This window comes from Chroicocephalus ridibundus, chromosome 5 (genome assembly GCF_963924245.1).
Source record: "Chroicocephalus ridibundus chromosome 5, bChrRid1.1, whole genome shotgun sequence".
In the NCBI taxonomy this organism is placed as follows: domain Eukaryota; kingdom Metazoa; phylum Chordata; class Aves; order Charadriiformes; family Laridae; genus Chroicocephalus; species Chroicocephalus ridibundus.
Genome location: NC_086288.1, coordinates 28,439,932 through 28,457,869, shown reverse-complemented (window position 1 = coordinate 28,457,869; position 17,938 = coordinate 28,439,932).

The following is a 17,938-nucleotide window of genomic DNA, read 5'->3' as shown; positions in this document are numbered from 1 at the left end:
CAGTCCTGCCGGCACCACAGGACAAGCGCAAGGCCTTGGCTGAGGAGGAGCGGAGACGCGCCACCATCCTCACCATATGGATCAACCCCTCGGTCCCAGAGCTGTTCCAGGACCCCAGCGCTGGTTACCAGGAGGGGACAAGCTGGCCCAGCAGCCTAGCCACGGAGGGTGCTGCAGAGGAAGATGGCCACCTGCAGAGTGCGTCTCCTGCCCTGGCTGGTCTTGTGGATGCCGAGCCGGCAGCTTCTGCCCTGGCTGGCTCTCCAGAGGAAGAGGGGCACCTCGCATCTCTCACTCCCACAGCACAGGAGGAGGCAAAGGCATCAGCTTCTCCTGTCTTCAGTGACCAGATCCCTGCAGCACAACCAGAGTGCCAGGTACCGGCCCCGCACAGCAACCTGGCACAAAGCACAGGTGCAGAGACGGCAGCAAAAACACCTCCAGTACCTCGGGACACAGAGTCTCCCTTGGCTGCAGAGCCTCAGGGAGAGGCCATCACAGCCCTTCTGGCTCCAGCAGCATGCCTGCATGGAGAAGACATGGTCCCATCCACGGCTGAAGACCATCACAAAGGGGCCAGCAGAGCCATCGTCTCCGTGGCAGTGGACAAGGGTGAAGTGGCTGCGTCAGCGCTTGAAAACCCTCCAGCAGAATCCGGCACACCCCAGTTTGCCCCTGCAGCACACCCAGAGTGCCAGGCACCTGCCCTGCACACCACAGCTCACGAGGTCGCTCAGGACAAGGCAGCCCTGAGCATCATGAGGGAGGCGGCCATCAACGCCGTGCTTGTCATCCAGAGTGACCTGGCACAAGGCACAGGTGCGGAGATGGCAGCAAAAACACCTGCAGTACCTCGGGACACAGAGTCTCCCTTGGCTGCAGAGCCTCAGGGAGAGGCCGTCACAGCCCCTCTGGCTCCAGCAGCATGCCTGCATGGAGAAGACATGGTCCCTCCCATGGCTGAACACCATCACAAAGGGGCCAGCACAGCCATTGTCTCCGTGGCAGTGGACAAGGGTGAAGTGGCTGCGTCAGCACTTGAAAACCCTCCAGCAGAATCTGGCGCACCCCAGTTTGCCCCTGCAGCACTCCCAGAGTGCCAGGCACCTGCCCTGCACACCACAGCTCACGAGGTCGCTCAGCAGAAGGCAGCCCTGAGCATCATGAGGGAGGTGGGCATCAACGCCGTGCTTGTCATCCAGAGCGACCTGGCACAAGGCACAGGTGCAGAGACGGCAGCAAAAACACCTGCAGTACCTCCGGACACAGAGTCTCCCTTGGCTGCAGAGCCTCAGGGAGAGGCCGTCACAGCCCCTCTGGCTCCAGCAGCATGCCAGCACGGAGAAGACATGGTCCCTCCCATGGCTGAAGACCATCACAAAGGGGCCAGCACAGCCATCGTCTCCGTGGCAGTGGACAAGGGTGAAGTAGCTGCGTCAGCGCTTGAAAACCCTCCAGCAGAATCCGGCGCACCCCAGTTTGCCCCTGCAGCACTCCCAGAGTGCCAGGCACCTGCCCTGCACACCACAGCTCACGAGGTCGCTCAGGACAAGGCAGCCCCGAGCATCATGAGGGAGGTGGGCATCAATGCTGTGCTTGTCATCCAGAGCGACCTGGCACAAGGCACAGGCATGAGGACAGGAGTACCACCAACTGCAGGACCCCAACACACTGAGTTTCCCTCGACTGCAAAGCCCTGGGCTGAGGCCAGCACTGCCCCTCTTGTCACAGCAGAAGACAAAGAAGGAGACACAGCTGCTTCTCCCGTGGCTCGGGACCCTCAGCACCAGGTGAGGCAGGCACACTTGGCCAGCACCAGGCATGCCAAGGCTACACCCGGGCTGCACGTGGCAGGAGATGCTGGGTGCTCTCCGTGCTGTCCTGCTGACATCCCCTCCCTCACCTGCCTCTGCTCTTGCTCTTCCCATGCAGGTGCCCGCTGAGCACAGAGATGAGGCACAGCCCTCTTATTGCTGCAGGTACATGGCCCAGGATGCCCCAGGTAGGTCCACAAATCAAGGGCCAGCCTGACCCAGCCAGCCTGGCGAGTGGCACCCAGGGCAGGCCGGCAGCACTGCGCACATGGGGACTGGCCGTGCCCCAGCCATCCCTCCCTGGCTGAAGCCCTTGGTGGTGGCGGGCTGGCAGGAGATTGCCTGTTGCCCGCCCAGCCCCTCACCTACAGCTCTCCTTCTCCCCACAGGCATCGTCACCCTTCCGCATGCCCCGGTTCAAAAGCGACAGCCCTCCCGCTTCAGGAGGGTGCTCAGGGCTCTGCGCAGGGCTTTCCGCTGCTCCTGCATCATGGGGCAGAAGGAGCAGTAGTGCCCTGCTGCCAGTGCCAGGCAGGTCCCTAGAGACTGCAGCTGGCCCTGAGCCTGCACAGCCTCCAGAGGGAGCGGCACAGGCCAGCACACAAGGGATGGGTGCATGGACACAGCATTCCGCTGCCCTGAGGGTATCGTGCTACCAGCCTCCACTTGGCCATGGATGGTCTACCACACTTCACTCCATTGTTCCTAAGGCGCAGCTTCAGGATATCTCCCTGTGACCCTCCAAATTTCTGCGCACAGGTACTTGTTTTCACCACTCAACTGTCTTTGGGCCTCTAGATCCCCACACTTCAGTACTCAACAGGCATCAAAGCGTACGGTCCGTGGGGTATCTCCTTTGGTGATATTTATGATAAACCTAACCGGGTAACCTGGGTGTGCACTCCAGCTTCCTAGTGGGAAGCGCAACACCGCCCCTATGACCAGTATCATCACAAAATGCTTCTTAAAATTCATGGCCTACGCATATTTATAGCTCCCAACTGGATCTCGCCCCAACCCACGGCTTATTGTCTTTTTAGGGTTATTCACAGCGAGCTGTCAGTAGAATGTACGGTCCACTGTTCTACCAGCTCTGCCGGTGGGCGTTTAACTGGTCCCTTTAGCCGGGGGTAGTGAGTCCAACCTTTTTCCACTGTTCTTACTGCTGTTTCAGTAGTGAGGAGTACTTGGAATGGTCCTTCCCACTCCGGTTGGAGCTTACTCTCCTTCCAGGATTTGACTAGTACCCGGTCTCCTGGTTTATACGGATGGACCACAAATTCCAACTGCGGAGTTTGAGCAAGAAGGCCTTCAGTTCTGAGGAAAGAGAGAGAAGACGACAGCCCCAGTATATGTTTCTTAAGGAACATGTCCTTGGTTTCAAATGTGGGCACGCCTTCCCTACCTCCAGTGTAAGGTAGTCCAAAAAGCATTTCATAAGGCGAGAGACCAATATCCTTTCTAGGGGAGGTCCGGATTCTCTATAGTGCTATTGGTAAACACTTAATCTGTGGTAATTTTGTCTCAAGAACTAATTTAGATAGTTGTCTCTTAATGGTTTGATTCATTCTTTGAACCTTTCCAGATGATGGGGGGAGCCAGGGAGTGTGATAAGCCCATATTATGCCCAAAACAGCGTTTATAGTGCGTGCAGGTTTCAATGCATTCTTCCTGCCTTCAGATTATCGAGAATGGGGAGGAGCATGGATGATCTCCATGAAGTAGCAAAGCTCTTCAACATCCATGAAGACTAAACTCCAGAATGGGAAGACTGCAAGGCAGCGGCGGACGCCGGCTGCGTGCACCCCTTCATCTCGGACAACTTCCTCCAAGTACTTGTGAATATTCCCAGTCACCTAGAGTTCCAATGTTTGCACCAATAAATTCAGACTGTTCTAAGTTAAACGCCTTCTTCCTGCACCTGTGCATTGCTAGTTTTTCAGAAGGGAGTACGCTGCCTGCTGTTGTCGGTTTTTCCCTTTTGTTGACGGCGGAGAAGCCTGCAGAGCTGCGATGGAGGAAAGGCACAAACGTCCGTCTGGAGAGCACGGCCCGAAGTGGGTGGGGAGAAGCAGTCGCTCATGCTGCTGCACCTGGGCTGTGCGATGGTGTCAGAAGCATGTTATCAGCTCTCCAGCCACCCTGTGGGAATTTGGGTGCTTTCTGGCAACTCTGGGCTGTGCGTGCCAACTAAAAGGGGTGCAGGAATGGGCCGCAGCTCGGCACACTGGGGTGGGAGACGGAGGGAGAGGGAGCGTTTCACTGTGCACTTGGAGACAGGACGAGGCTTTTTGAGACCAATAAAAGATGAGAGCTTTACCACAGTGCTTGTCTGTGCCTGGCCTCTCTCAAGGGAAAAAGGGGTGCAGACAAGGCCCATGCCAGCAGGCAGAGCTGGAAAGCCCCTAGTCTCCCTCTCCTACAGGCCTAGCAGAGCCTACACTTTTGGCCTCTGGCCCTAGTCCCTCCCCAGAGCTGCCCAGCCTCCAGGACCACCACTGTCACCCCCAATTCCCCTGGAGCCCAAGTGACTGGCCTTTAAGGAGGTGGATGGTCCCTGCACACCTAGGAGTTAAAAGGGGTACCTGTCGACTTGTTAGAGTTGCCTGCTACTACGAGATTTTGATTCTAGCAATCAAAGACCTGGAGGAGGGGGGGATGTGCAAGTATAGAATCATAGAATGGTCTGGGTTGGAACCGTTACCCCATGTCCTGCCATTACACTTCCTGATAAAGAGTCTCTTCCCATCCTTCCTGTAGGCCTCCTTTCGGTACTGGAAGGCTGCTATAAGGCTCCTCGGAGCCTTCTCTTCTCCAGGATGAACAACCCCAACTCTCTCAGCCTGTCTTCATAGCATAGGTGCTCCAGCCTTTGGATCATCTTCGTGGCCCTCTGCTGGACCCGTTCCAACAGGTCCATGTCCTTCTTGTGCTGAGGACTCCAAAGCTGGATGCAGTACTCCAGGTGGGGTCTCACCAGAGCAGAGCAGAGGGGAAGAATCACCCCCCTCCACCTGCTGGCCACTCTTCTTTTGATGCAGCCCAGGATGCGGTTGGCTTTCTCGGCTTCTCGTCCACCAGCACCCCCAAGTCCTTCTCCTCAGGGCTGCTCCCAAGCCATTCTCCGCCCAACCTCTATTTGTGCCTGGGATTGCCATGACCCAGGTGCAGGACCTTGCACTTGGCCTGGTTGAACTTCATGAGGTTCACATGGGGCCCACCTCTCAAGCCTGTACAGGTCCCTCTGGATGGCATCCCTTCACTCCAGTGTGTCAATTGTGCCACACAGCTTGGTGTCATCAGCAAACTTGCTGAGGGTGCACTCAATCCCACTGTCCATGTCACCAACAAAGATGTTGAACAGCACTAGTCCCAGTACTGGCCCCTGAGGAATGCCACTCGTCACTGGTTTCCACGTGGACATTGAGCCATTGACCGCAACCCTTTGAGTGCAGCCATCTAGCCAGTTCCTTACCCACTGAGCAGTCCGTCCATCAAATCCATGCCTTTCCAATTTAGAGACCAGGATGTCGTGTGGGACAGCGTCAAACACTTTGCATAAGTCCAGGTAGATGACGTCGGTTGCTCTTCCCTTATCCACCAGTGCTGTGGCAACATCATAGAAGGCCACCAAATTTGTCAGGCACGATTTGTCTTTGGTGAAGCCATATTGGCTGTCACCAGTCGCCTCCTTATTTTCCATGATGACCAAGGTCTGTGAACGCGATGGCGCTCTATCTGTCTATGGAGGGCCTCATCCGCTCCGTCGTCCTGGTCAGGTGGCCCATGCAGATCTCTACTGTAACATCACCTGCCCCTGCGTTCACTTTAATCTTGACCCATAAGCTCTCTGTTGGGTCTTCATCCATCCCCAGGTGGAGCTCCATGGACTACAGCTGTTCATTGACATAGAGGGCAAGACCCCCTCCTCATCTTCCCAGCCAGCCCTTCCTGAAGAGTCGGTATGCGTCCATTCCAACGCTCCAATCATAAGAGCCATCCCACCATGTCTCTACGATGCCGATAAGATTGTAGCCCTGGAGGCGTGCACAGACCTCCAACTCCTCTTGCTTATTTCCCATGCTACGTGCATTTGCGTAAAGGCATTTCAGATGGGCGCCCAATGAATCTGTCTCACTGCCTGGAGCGGCTGCTTTTCCTTCATGCTGCTCTTCAGGTGGTCTTCCTCTGGGGTGTTTCATCTGTGACTCCCCACAGTTCCTATCTTCTCAGGAGCCCCTGGCTCATCCCCAGGAGACTTCAAGTGTGCTGCGGCATACCCAGCACGTCTCGGAGCAACAGGCTGAGGGCCCTCACTAGTCACCCACCCCCCTCAGACCTTGGAGCATTGTCCCTCAGCTTGTCACGAGCAAGCCGGGTAGCATCCCCCTCCCCCAGTAAGGCCAGTTTAAAGCCTGGTCAATGAGCCCCGCTAGCTCATGAGCAAACACCCTCTTCCCCCTTTCAGAAAGATGAGCCCCATCCGATGCCACAAGCCTGGTGCTGTGTAGGCCATCTCATTGTCCAAAAAACCAAAACTGTGGCAGTGACACCAGCCAGGGAGCCGCGTGTTGATAGATTGCACACGTCTGTTTCTTACAGTGTCCCTGCCTGTAACTGGGAGAACAGAAGAAAAGATAACCCGGGCTTCAGACTCCCTTATTAACCTTCCCAAGGCCCTGAAGTCTCTTTTGATTGTTCTTGGGCTATGTGTTGCCACCTCGTCACCACCCACATGAAAGAGCAACAGCAGGTAGTAGTCCGAGGGCCAAACCAGGCTGGGAAGTTTTTGAGTGACCTCCCTGACCAGGCCCCGGGGAGGCAGCATGCTTCCCTGGTCAAGAGGGTCTGCCCGGCATATTGGGCCTTCTGTTCCCCTCAGAAGGGAGTCTCCTACTACTATAACCTGCCTCTTCTTCCTTGTGGAGGCAGTTTTTAAACTGGGGGTAGGCCTTACTGGTCCTGGCATCTCTTCTGGTATAGCCAAACCATCTTCCATGTCATCCACGGGTTGGCCTGTCTCCTCAAGAGCCTCATACCTGTTATGCAGAGGCACCTGGTTATGGGATGTGGGCAAGGAGAGAGTTTGTTTGCCTCTGTAATAAATAGAATCATGTTCGTTAATCAAATCAGGCTTTCTTAAAGGCTGGTGAAAACTTACACTGTTTCGACTCTTCACATACTTAAATCGCAGGCATCCAGCGTGCTATCTGGTGCACTTTGATACCTCAAGGCCTAAATCACAGGCATCCGGTGTGCTGTCTGGGGCACTTTGACACCTCAAGGCCTAAATCACAGGCATCTGGTGTGTTTTAACACTTTAAAGGGAAGAGCTAAGTTGTGAGATAAGCTGAAAAGAGTCTCCCCAAGGACACTGATAAAGATGAGGAGCCTTCAGCCCCACCACCATCAGGAGGCGGGACAAGACCGACCCCCTAGCAACACGTCGCTCAGACACAGAATATACCAGGATTGACACATATACGGGAACCAGAAGAGTGTATAATCAACTACTTTCGGGAAGTGGATGTGCGCCGTTGGCGGAGCAAAGACTCCCCGGCCGCCCAGTGCTGTTTTGCTTGCTGCCGCTTGCTTAATAAACTAATTTGATTAATTGGACTGGTTCCTGTCAATTATTGGGCCACAATCTATAACAGCCTCCCCTAGTACGGACTAGTCTCCATTCACTAGCCTCCTTTTGTCCACTGCCTTCAGTGTGGCAGGGGGAAGGTACCAGATCTCCTTCAGCTCGGGTTTTTTTTTGGTGGCTCTTCTGGTTTTTCACTCAGGGAGGTCAGAGTCTGATTCCACCTATCAATTTCTTTCTCACTCTCCCTGATGCTCCACAGCCTTTCTACTTCCTCTTTTAGCTCTGCTACCAGGCTGAGTAGATCATGCACCTGGTCGCACCTCATACGGCTGTCACGTCTTCTACCGTCCACTAGCCCCGAGAGGTTAAGGCACTCCCTGCCGCCAGAGGCCCGGGTGGCCGCACGCTTCCACGGGAGCTCAGTTCGTATGGCTACGTCTGCTCTGGCAAGTGCAGAAGTCGCAGGAAGCTGCATCTTTCGGGTAGGGACCATGGCTGAGCTCCCCTCCCGAGCCCTCCGCGCCCTTCCCGCGCAAACTGCCCCCCGAACCGCCACACCGCGCCCCGCCTGACGTGACACGTCCTCGCCGCCGCGCGCCCTGCGACCGCCTTTTAAGGGGCTGGGTGTGGCCGCTGCAGGCCCCGCCCCTCTCTCCTCAGCCGCTCTCGCGCCAGCTGCGCGTCCCTGCCGCTGACCGGGCTCGTCCCGGCCTCGGGAATCCCGGGAAAAGCCCCTGTTCGCCGCGATCGCCCGGCCGCGCTGCCGCCGTGCCAGCGCCGGAGCCGTTTGTCTCGGCGAGCTTACATGCTTTTGCTTATACGTACATGTACTCATTTGAGACCTGTGCTTTCGCTCAAACGTATAGATTTAGGATACCTTATAGTAAGTGTGAATCTTCCAATCTGTAATTGAGGTGCTGTTTGATTATTTTTACAAATCATTTTGTAAAGCATAAAGCTGCTACAATAGAAAACAGTATTTGCGAGGCTGAGACTTACGAGCATTACAGCACGTGCCAGATGTCCAGGACAGAAAATACTAGAAAGCTTGAGCTAAAGGGGTTATAAAAGCTCCATTTTTGGCTATTTTACCTTAAATTGTTTGCTCATTGCTGAAACGTGTGGCACTTTTTCAGCTCTACAGCTGGCTCCGTCGCAAGGATGGGTGAATTCATGTTATCCATAACCACTGCACGCCTCCTAGAGTCGGACCTTTCACTGTGAAAGGCATCTAGCAAATACAAGCTATTTCTTAGCAGCAGCAGGGGAAGTAAATAACGGGGAGAGCACTCTTCAGATGCTGTAGGATATATAAGCGAGGCGTAAAGGACATTTGTTTTGAAACCGCCGTTGCCAGTGATTAACATGTTCTAACAACCGAGCCTTGCGTTAATCTCTTTGGGCAGACAAAGAAACATTACATTAAGCTACACTGTTTGTTCATAATTTTTAAACTGAAATTTCATAAGTTACTCTGGGACGCAGCAGTCTCTAGAGATCCAATGTAAATGGAATTTTTTTTTTTTTTTTCAAATATCCACAACCTAAGGAGAGTAGGCTTTAAATTAGTACGTTGCATTAGATGAAATGGCTTCTCCTTGTTTTCACTTCAAAATGTGAATTAACAGGGAAACATCAGTAGATATGCTAGCAAATTATTTTATAATTAATCACATTGTCAGAGATCTCCTCTCTCTCCCCTACATTCACACGACTGCATTGTAGTGAAACTGGCAGAGAGTTGCCTCAGCAGAGAAGACTGCGCTGTTGAAGGCCATTTTAATGATTGCATCAGAATTCATGCAGATGCCAGATTCAGGCAGGGGGGTGAGTTTGAAGTGGGTTTTGTTGTTTTGGGTTTTTTTGTTGTTTTTTTTTTTTTCCCAAACACTAACATATTAGTGAGTGCAGTGCTTCAGCAGTGGGAGCGAAAAACAGGATGGACAATGCAAGAAGTCCTTCCAGTCTTAAGATCTGTAAACTCAAGCCCAGAAAATAGTTAAGTTACAAAGAAACAGAGAAGGCTCGACTCAGCAGATACAACTGCACTTGTCAGTCCGGACAGTGGATGTGAAAGCATAATTTATGATTGACATTTTAGCTGATACATTCTTTGTTAGTCTTAGTTTTCATCCAGATAATATATCTGCTCAACATTCTTTTTTAATTTTGGCAAATTGTTTTTGATCAATAGCATTCTTGCTAATAGCCAACTTCCTAACCTGTTCAACTCCAATCCTAGACACTCAAGGAATGCAGGCACCCAAATGAGCTTGTGAATGCCACCGGTGGAACTGAATACCTGGAAGTTCAGCATACAGCGTGCGGCGGTTTTGCGTCAAAGTCCCTCTGCACATATGGGGGTGCTTCAGGGCATCCTTCATATTCCCCTACGCCACAGAACTGTCGTGAACAAAACTGCAATACAGATGGCAGGGCACTCAAGTCTGATTTCAAAAAATAAAATAAAATAAAATATAAAATAAAATATAAAATAAAATATAAAATATAAAATAAAATACAAAATAAAATACAAAATAAAATATAAAATAAAATATAAAATAAAATAAAATATAAAATAAAATCAGGAGGCGTGTAAGTGCCAGTGGTTATGCCATGAATGCAAGCTGCAGCCTAGCCTAACAATTCCCCACCTGCTGTTCACCAGACAAGCAAACCCCAGCAGCTGCCTGGCTGCAAAACAGAGCCCACATCAGCTGTCATTCTCCCGAGTCATAGCTTTGGGCTCGCGGCAGAGGAAGGCAGTATGGAGAGACACACACTGCTCTGATGGAGGAAATGGAGAATGGGAAAGGATTAGGCAAGGGGTAAATTGCACCATTAGTGCAAGAGGGAAGCCTCCGTTTAAGTACGCCCTCAAAAACCCCGTCACAGCCAATGCAGCCAACAACAACTTACGTTAGTCTTCTATTTTAGGCTAAATTCAGTCAGTCTATAACCACAGGACGCAATAAATGAAGTTCCCGATGCTGTCTCTACTGATCAATTAAATCCCTTTGGAGCCAAGCAAGCTTCTTCATTAATATCAACACCACTAAAAACAAACGTTTTGCAGCCCTAACACGCTAGAAACTTTTGGAGTGAGATTAACGCGCAGATGGCACACAGTTACTACAGGAAAATCCACAAACTGCAGTGCATATTTTATCTCGCACAACTTCCACAGCCTTCCTCTTCGACAGTTTCAATGTCAATTAACGTACCAGGCCCGACGGTGGCGTGAGTGCTCTGGTAAGCAAGAGTGGCCAAAAAGTGATGAGACCAAAATAGGCGAGAAAATTCTGCCTCAGCTCTACAGAGGATCCTTCTCTCCTCATCCATCTAATGAGTTTTAAGAAGCCTTTACACCATCCCCGACTTGCCTTAGTTTATTAAGAGGAGGCTAAAAATCACACTAATATAATCCGTCTCCTGTGGGAAAAATGACTGAAGTATTTTTATTTTTCAGCATTAGACACTTGGGGTACCAGCAGAATGAAAGGAAAGGAAGAGGCAGCAGCATTCCTCCAGTCTGATAATTTCATCGACATTTGAGCACTGTCACACCATTTCTTACTGTCTCCTCCCCACCTAAAGTAGAAGTTTACAAGATGTGAACACACTCTAAAAAGTAGTCTTGAAGGAAAAATACATTATAAACCTTCCCAGGATACTTCTTGTTAGTATTTCCTGCTAAGTGAGCTTAAACACTGAATCCGCTTGCCACCACACAGTATGCGTTACCTCATTTTTTTATAGGTTTTTTGTTTGTTTTGCTCAAGTGTCATTAACAACATCTTGCATTCTATTTCTAACTGTTGATCTGAATACAGTTCCTGTTTCTTTTGCCAGTTTTCCGTACTAGATGTCAGATTTGTGTCCAAATGTATGCCTTGCAAACACACACAAGATAAACAAAACTGCACACTGGAGCCATTTCAGAGTAAAAGCACATACTGTGTAAAATTAAGCTGAGATCGGGATTCTAATAAAATGAGCTCCCTAGAGCACGGGTCGGCTTCCCAAAATAGTCTTTGAGAAAGCTACACTTCTGCCACCCGTACCTACCAAGCATCAGCTCTTTTGAAACAGCAAGTAACACCTCCTACAGCCCAGCGCTGTAAAACACTGACTATTCTGCCTTGTAAGGACAGCAGGTGGAGTATTATTTTATAAAACAAAGTAAGTAAATCATTTTGTGGATCCGAAGCAAGCTCCCTTCCTCCTCCCAAAGGAGACAAGATGGCTTAACCCCAGCCATCCCCGAGTCTTGCCCTTCCAGCCAATCCGGAGCAGTGCCTGAGCAGTCAGTAGTCCCCACTTAGCACCAGGGTTAACTGGGTGAAGGCTGAAATATAGTGACAAATTGCTGATGTTTAAATGGTAAGAAAAACATTGCTTCCCACTTACAGCACAGATCAGTTAGTACTTCCAGAAGTGAAATTCGACTGTTCCAAGTGTTATGTCCACAACCACAATACCGTCAGTCAGTTATCTGGACCTGATGGTCATCATCACCTTGAAATTCTTAATTTCACAGGGTGACTACTCTCTAATTCACCTTTCAATATAAGATGTCTGGTTTGCACCAAATAACCCAGATTAATAGACAAGAATGTAAAAGCTCAAAATTTAAAGTGTTTACACCGCTACTGAAGAGAAAGAAGAAATGTGACCAGCATAGCCTATCTGGCCACTGGCCACCTGAAGTCAAAGCAAAGTTCAACCAAATTTTGTACGGTCGTAGCAAGCTCCACTTCTCCCAGCTAATTTAAGCAGCCCCCTTATCTCTCAGCAAAATATTGGAACAAAATGTGGTGGTGTTGCTGACTGGCATGAGAATCGAGTTACATGCAGAAGAACGCACCCGTACTCTGTGGTACCAGCAACAGGGTGAAAAGAAACGTATTTGCCATGGGAGGAGACTACTTCAGTTCACTGACCAGGTTAATAACTCTAAGGCTACAAAGGAAACCACAATCAAGACTACAAGATACCTTTTTTTTTCTTCTTCTTTTTTACAGGCACTCGACAGAAGGCATTTGAGATACCGTACTGTTTTCCACAGGATAGCACGTTAGCATAAATGACAATCAAGGATGATGAGACTAGATAGGGCTGCAGCAAGCTATGCAATGTGGGAAAGCGTCTTAAGTCCCCCAGCTCAAAGGAAGCCCCAGAGTAACATTTATTTCTCTCCTGCTCTACCTTGCTCAAATGCTTACTGCGTCTGTCTGAACAGCTCAGCCTAGTGTCCCCTCCTTCCTTGATTCCCTCCCATCTTAGCTTGGGACATGCCTTGAGGAAGAAAAGCCAATATCCCACCCACACACTTCTTCCTTCTCCCTTCTGCTTGGTTGCCTATCCAGAAGGCCATAAAGGAAATTCTTTCCTCGTGGCATGCCAGCTAACCCCTTCTCAGCCACACAGGGATTGAGTTCTTTTTTATTCTCCCTTAGATTTCTGCGAGCCAGCTACAGCCAAATCACAACACAGCCCCGAGAGGAACCAGTTCAGTGGTGGGAAACATTCTTTTTATTCCTTTTTTTTTTTTTCTTCCTCCGTGAACAGGTCACACATATCAACAAATTGAACAGACTAGTGAAACATCCGCACCTCTGTTTTGCTTCACTGACCTAATATGTTTGCTAAACGCTTTGGGGTTTAGGATATCAGAAAATCCCATAGTCAGTTGCTTGCTCAGTCTCACACAGCCAACTTCTCCTTGTCTAGCTTTCCATGGAGCATTCACTTAAGCAAGACTCCCCATACTCACCACAAGAGCTGCAGCTTATTTATTCAGGAAATTCAAGCATGCGTTTAGGAATACTGGCAGCCAGGGCATTTTCCCCATTCCTAAAGAGAGCGTAGAAAGAAAAATACGCCCAAGACAGTGTTTATAGTTCGTGCAGGTTTTAATGCATTCTTCCTGCCTTCAGATCATCGAGGATGGGGAGGAGCATGACAATCTCAATGAAGTAGCAAAGCTCTTCACCATCCACAAAGACTAAACTCCACAATGGGAAGACTGCAATAGGAGTGAGCAGGGCAGGAGACTGGCCAAGTTGTTCCTCTGCAAAAATAATACTTAGATTTTTCTTACAATCCCTCCCCTTTCATTTTCTACGTTTATTGCTTTTTGCACTTACTTATCAGGGTACAGTCCCATAAGAAGCTTCTAAATTTGCAAGCATCGGTTCACATTTTTGTCTTCCTCTTTCTTGTTCTTTTCCCAGGGTATGGGGGAGGGTCTACTTCCATTCGTTTTGTTAGGGCAGTTTCAATTAATCGTTGAACTAATCCTCACACACAGGGAATGATACAGCATCCTACAGCCACTAAGACTCCTGCTGCTATTATAAGAGAAGGCAATACTGATGTCACCGTATCTTTCCATTTTCCAAAACAGGAATCCAGCCAACCTGTCAGTGAGGTGTCTATTCCAGAGTTCTCGGCTAACTCCTCAGCTACAGTGGCAAGCCCTTGAAGGGCTTTAGTTATAGTACCATCTGGAGATGTATTGTTTGGGATAAAGGCACAGCACCAATTTCCTAACATTACACGCACACCTCCCTTCTCCACTAAGATCATGTCCAGGGCAATCCTGTTCTCACATGCCATTCGGCTGGTTGCATCCAATTGGTCCACTATTCCTTTTAATGCATCTCTGGTATAATTAATAAACCTCTGTTGGTTATAGTAAATATAATTTATCCAATCTACATTTTTGTTTATAGCTACCAAAGACAGATTCGAATCCTACTCCTCATTCCTTGCTTTGTATTCATCTGGGACTCCTCTAGGGACTCCAATGGTATCTATATGTATCCGTTCATCAAAGGATATACCTAAACGTCTTTTCACTCTATTGCCTGAGCTCAGGGATCTTGTTCCGTTTTCAAATGCTAAGGTGAATGGTATTGCCAATTGTACTATTCCACACGTACCTTTCCAGTTAGCCGGCAATACGGATCACAAGGTCCTCCCTCCACAATACCACCAGAGATCAGCCTGAGGCCCTCGTATCGCTGAGTAGTTTCCTCTTACATCCTTGGTCACATTCAGAATTCCAATGCACAGGGTAAATTCCCCCACAGGTTTGGTAGCATTCACACCCCGCTGTGAGAGGCACACTGGATGGTTACCAATTGCTGTGGAAAATACTGGTGGCATTTTAAGATTTCTAGACTCCAAGGCAGGAAAACAGTAAAGAAAGTGAATGACAAGTCTCATCTCCCCAGGCAGTCTTTTCGTGGTATAATGCTATTGTATGCCACACCCCTATGGAATCTTTCATCTGCCCTAAGGGAAAAGGGATGATGCGTGCTGTAGGCCTTCCTGAGGCGCAAGCATAGCAATTGCTTTGGTTCAAACTATTAATGGCATATTTTACCCATTCTACCCAAGCATTCGTCTCGCAGTACCCTGTTTCAATGTCAAATGTTTGTCTAAGATCTTTAATCTCGGTAACCGTTACCAAAGGTGGATCATTTGGTGGTCCCCACTGTTGTATTACTGGGAGTTTAGTAGTCATAGTCGTCCCTTCTGCTTAACTCCTGTTTTCTAGTATGTCTATTCTAAATCTTCCCCTTGGATCTCTTCCAGACACATCGGCTCCTATTCCATACATTAGGTTAGCCATATCACCCGCCTAGGTCATCAACGGTTCACACTCCAATTTGGGCGGTCTACCACACTTCACTCCATTGTTCCTAAGGCGCAGCTTCAGGATATCTCCCTGTGACCCTCCAAATTTCTTGGCACCGGTACTTGTTTTCACCACTCAACTATCTTTGGCCTCTCGATCCCCACGCTTCAGTACTTGACAGTTCTAGACAGTTCCAGTTTGTCATGGGCACGGGCATCTCCACGGCGACCGCTATCGCTTTGTGATGGGGTCACTGCATTATGCTCAGAGGCCATTGTGACGTGGGGGGCCATGGTGACTGTGGGGGTATTTAAGGAGCAGGAGCCCCGGGGGCACCCATTCCCAGGAGAGCAGCTCCCTCAGGAGGCAGCATCTCCCCTGGGTGCCCACAGCAGCTGTACAGCTCAGGACGCTGAACGCCATGGAAGAGGAGGCAAACCCCCTCTCCCGCCGCACCAAGGGGCGGCTGAGCCTGACAAAGAGCCACCAGGTGAGGAACAGGGCAGGAGCGAGAGGCCGGTGGTGGGAGGGCGCTGTGCGGAGCTGCCTTTGTGCTGGGGCCAGGCTTGCTGGCACCCTGGGGGCTGCTACACCAAGGCAGCCACCTCCATCCTACACCTTTCCCTCCATCCCATGTCTCTTCTCCTCCTCCTGCCCGCAGGTGGCCCACAGGCTGCCAGAGGCAGCACCGGAGGGCAGGCAGAGCCCAGCCTTTTCCCTCCATAGGGTCAGGCTGCCACCACTCCCCTGCCCCAGGAGCTCACAGGCCACTGGGAGCTGCCGCACACAGGTAAGGAGCCTGCGGGAGACAGGGCGAAACATCTTCCCCTCCGGGGAGCTGCCGGCAGGCAGGCGGGAGGCGTGCAAGGGGACAGGCGGGCTCAGCCCCTGTCACAGGCTGGGCCTGGGCATCCCAGGGCTGCGCCCAGGAGTCGCATGGGCTGCAGGGGGACCAGCCCTGGCCCAGGGGGATGAGCGCTGCCCAGGGAGGCTGGCAGAGGAGCTTGGCCACAGAGGCTCTTCCAGGTGGGACGTGGAGACAAGGGCCACAGTCATGCAGCCTCTCTCCTCGGCTTCTCTTGCAGATGGACAGCCTGGTGCACAGACAGGCACCACAGAAGACTCACCCCAGGGAGGCAGCAGCACCTACTGCAGCTCAGATACCAGCACCCACCAGCACTAGATGCAGGCTACCTCCTCTGCCAGTGGCACCTTCTCCATCTCTTGCCAGGGGCTGGGAACCAGCCATCAGCACTGTAGCCCGCAGGTACCAACAGCCAGTCCCACCGGCTCAGGGCATCTGCAGTGAGTGGGGCAGCACTGCGAGGGTGAGGAGCTGGAGGCCTGCTCCACACGTCCCCATAGCCTACACCGGAGCTACCAGGGATATCGCCCGGGGCATCGCAAACGAGGTCCTGCACAACGTTTTCGGCCCAAGCCAGGGACCCAGCCAGCAGCTGGCGTCACCACGCAGCCATGCACACCACAGGGCTGTGGCGACGACGCAAACAACAGACGAGCTCTGGGCAACCAACGGCAGCAAGGCCCCTGCAGCTCGGCCCACGCTTGAGCCCCTTGCACTGTGCGGCACCAGTGCTCCCAGCGGGGCCCTTGCGCCAGCTGCCCTGGGCAGGGACACAAGGTCAGGGCACCAAGGACTAGCGGCACAGGACGACCTGGCAACACCAGTGGTGCGTGTCAAGTGCCACAGGAATCAGGGGGCTGGGGCAGCAGCGGGGACAGTCCTGCCGGCACCACAGGACAAGCGCAAGGCCTTGGCTGAGGAGGAGCGGAGACGCGCCACCATCCTCACCATATGGATCAACCCCTCGGTCCCCGAGCTGTTCCAGGACCCCAGCGCTGGTTACCAGGAGGGGACAAGCTGGCCCAGCAGCCTAGCCACGGAGGGTGCTGCAGAGGAAGATGGCCACCTGCAGAGTGCGTCTCCTGCCCTGGCTGGTCTTGTGGATGCCGAGCCGGCAGCTTCTGCCCTGGCTGGCTCTCCAGAGGAAGAGGGGCACCTCGCATCTCTCACTCCCACAGCACAGGAGGAGGCAAAGGCACCAGCTTCACCTGTCTTCAGTGACCAGATCCCTGCAGCACAACCAGAGTGCCAGGTACCGGCGCCGCACAGCAACCTGGCACAAGGCACAGGTGCAGAGACGGCAGCAAAAACACCTGCAGTACCTCCGGACACAGAGTCTCCCTTGGCTGCAGAGCCTCAGGGAGAGGCCATCACAGCCCCTCTGGCTCCAGCAGCATGCCAGCACGGAGAAGACATGGTCCCTCCCATGGCTGAAGACCATCACAAAGGGGCCAGCACAGCCATCGTCTCCGTGGCAGCGGACAAGGGTGAAGTAGCTGTGTCAGTGCATGAAAACCCTCCAGCAGAATCCGGCGCACCCCAGTTTGCCCCTGCAGCACACCCAGAGTGCCAGGCACCTGCCCTGCACAGCATCACAGCCCATGAGGTCGCTCTGCAGGACGCAGACCTGAGCGTTATGAAGGGGGTAGTCATCAACATTGAGCTAGTCATCCAGAGCGACCTGGCACAAGGCACAGGTGCGGAGACGGCAGCAAAAACACCTGCAGTACCTCGGGACACAGAGTCTCCCTTGGCTGCAGAGCCTCAGGGAGAGGCCATCACAGCCCCTCTGGCTCCAGCAGCATGCCTGCGTGGAGAAGACATGGTCCCATCCACGGCTGAAGACCATCACAAAGGGGCCAGCACAGCCATCGTCTCCGTGGCAGTGGACAAGGGTGAAGTGGCTGCGTCAGCGCTTGAAAACCCTCCAGCAGAATCCGGCGCACCCCAGTTTGCCCCTGCAGCACTCCCAGAGTGCCAGGCACCTGCCCTGCACAGCATCACAGCCCATGAGGTCGCTC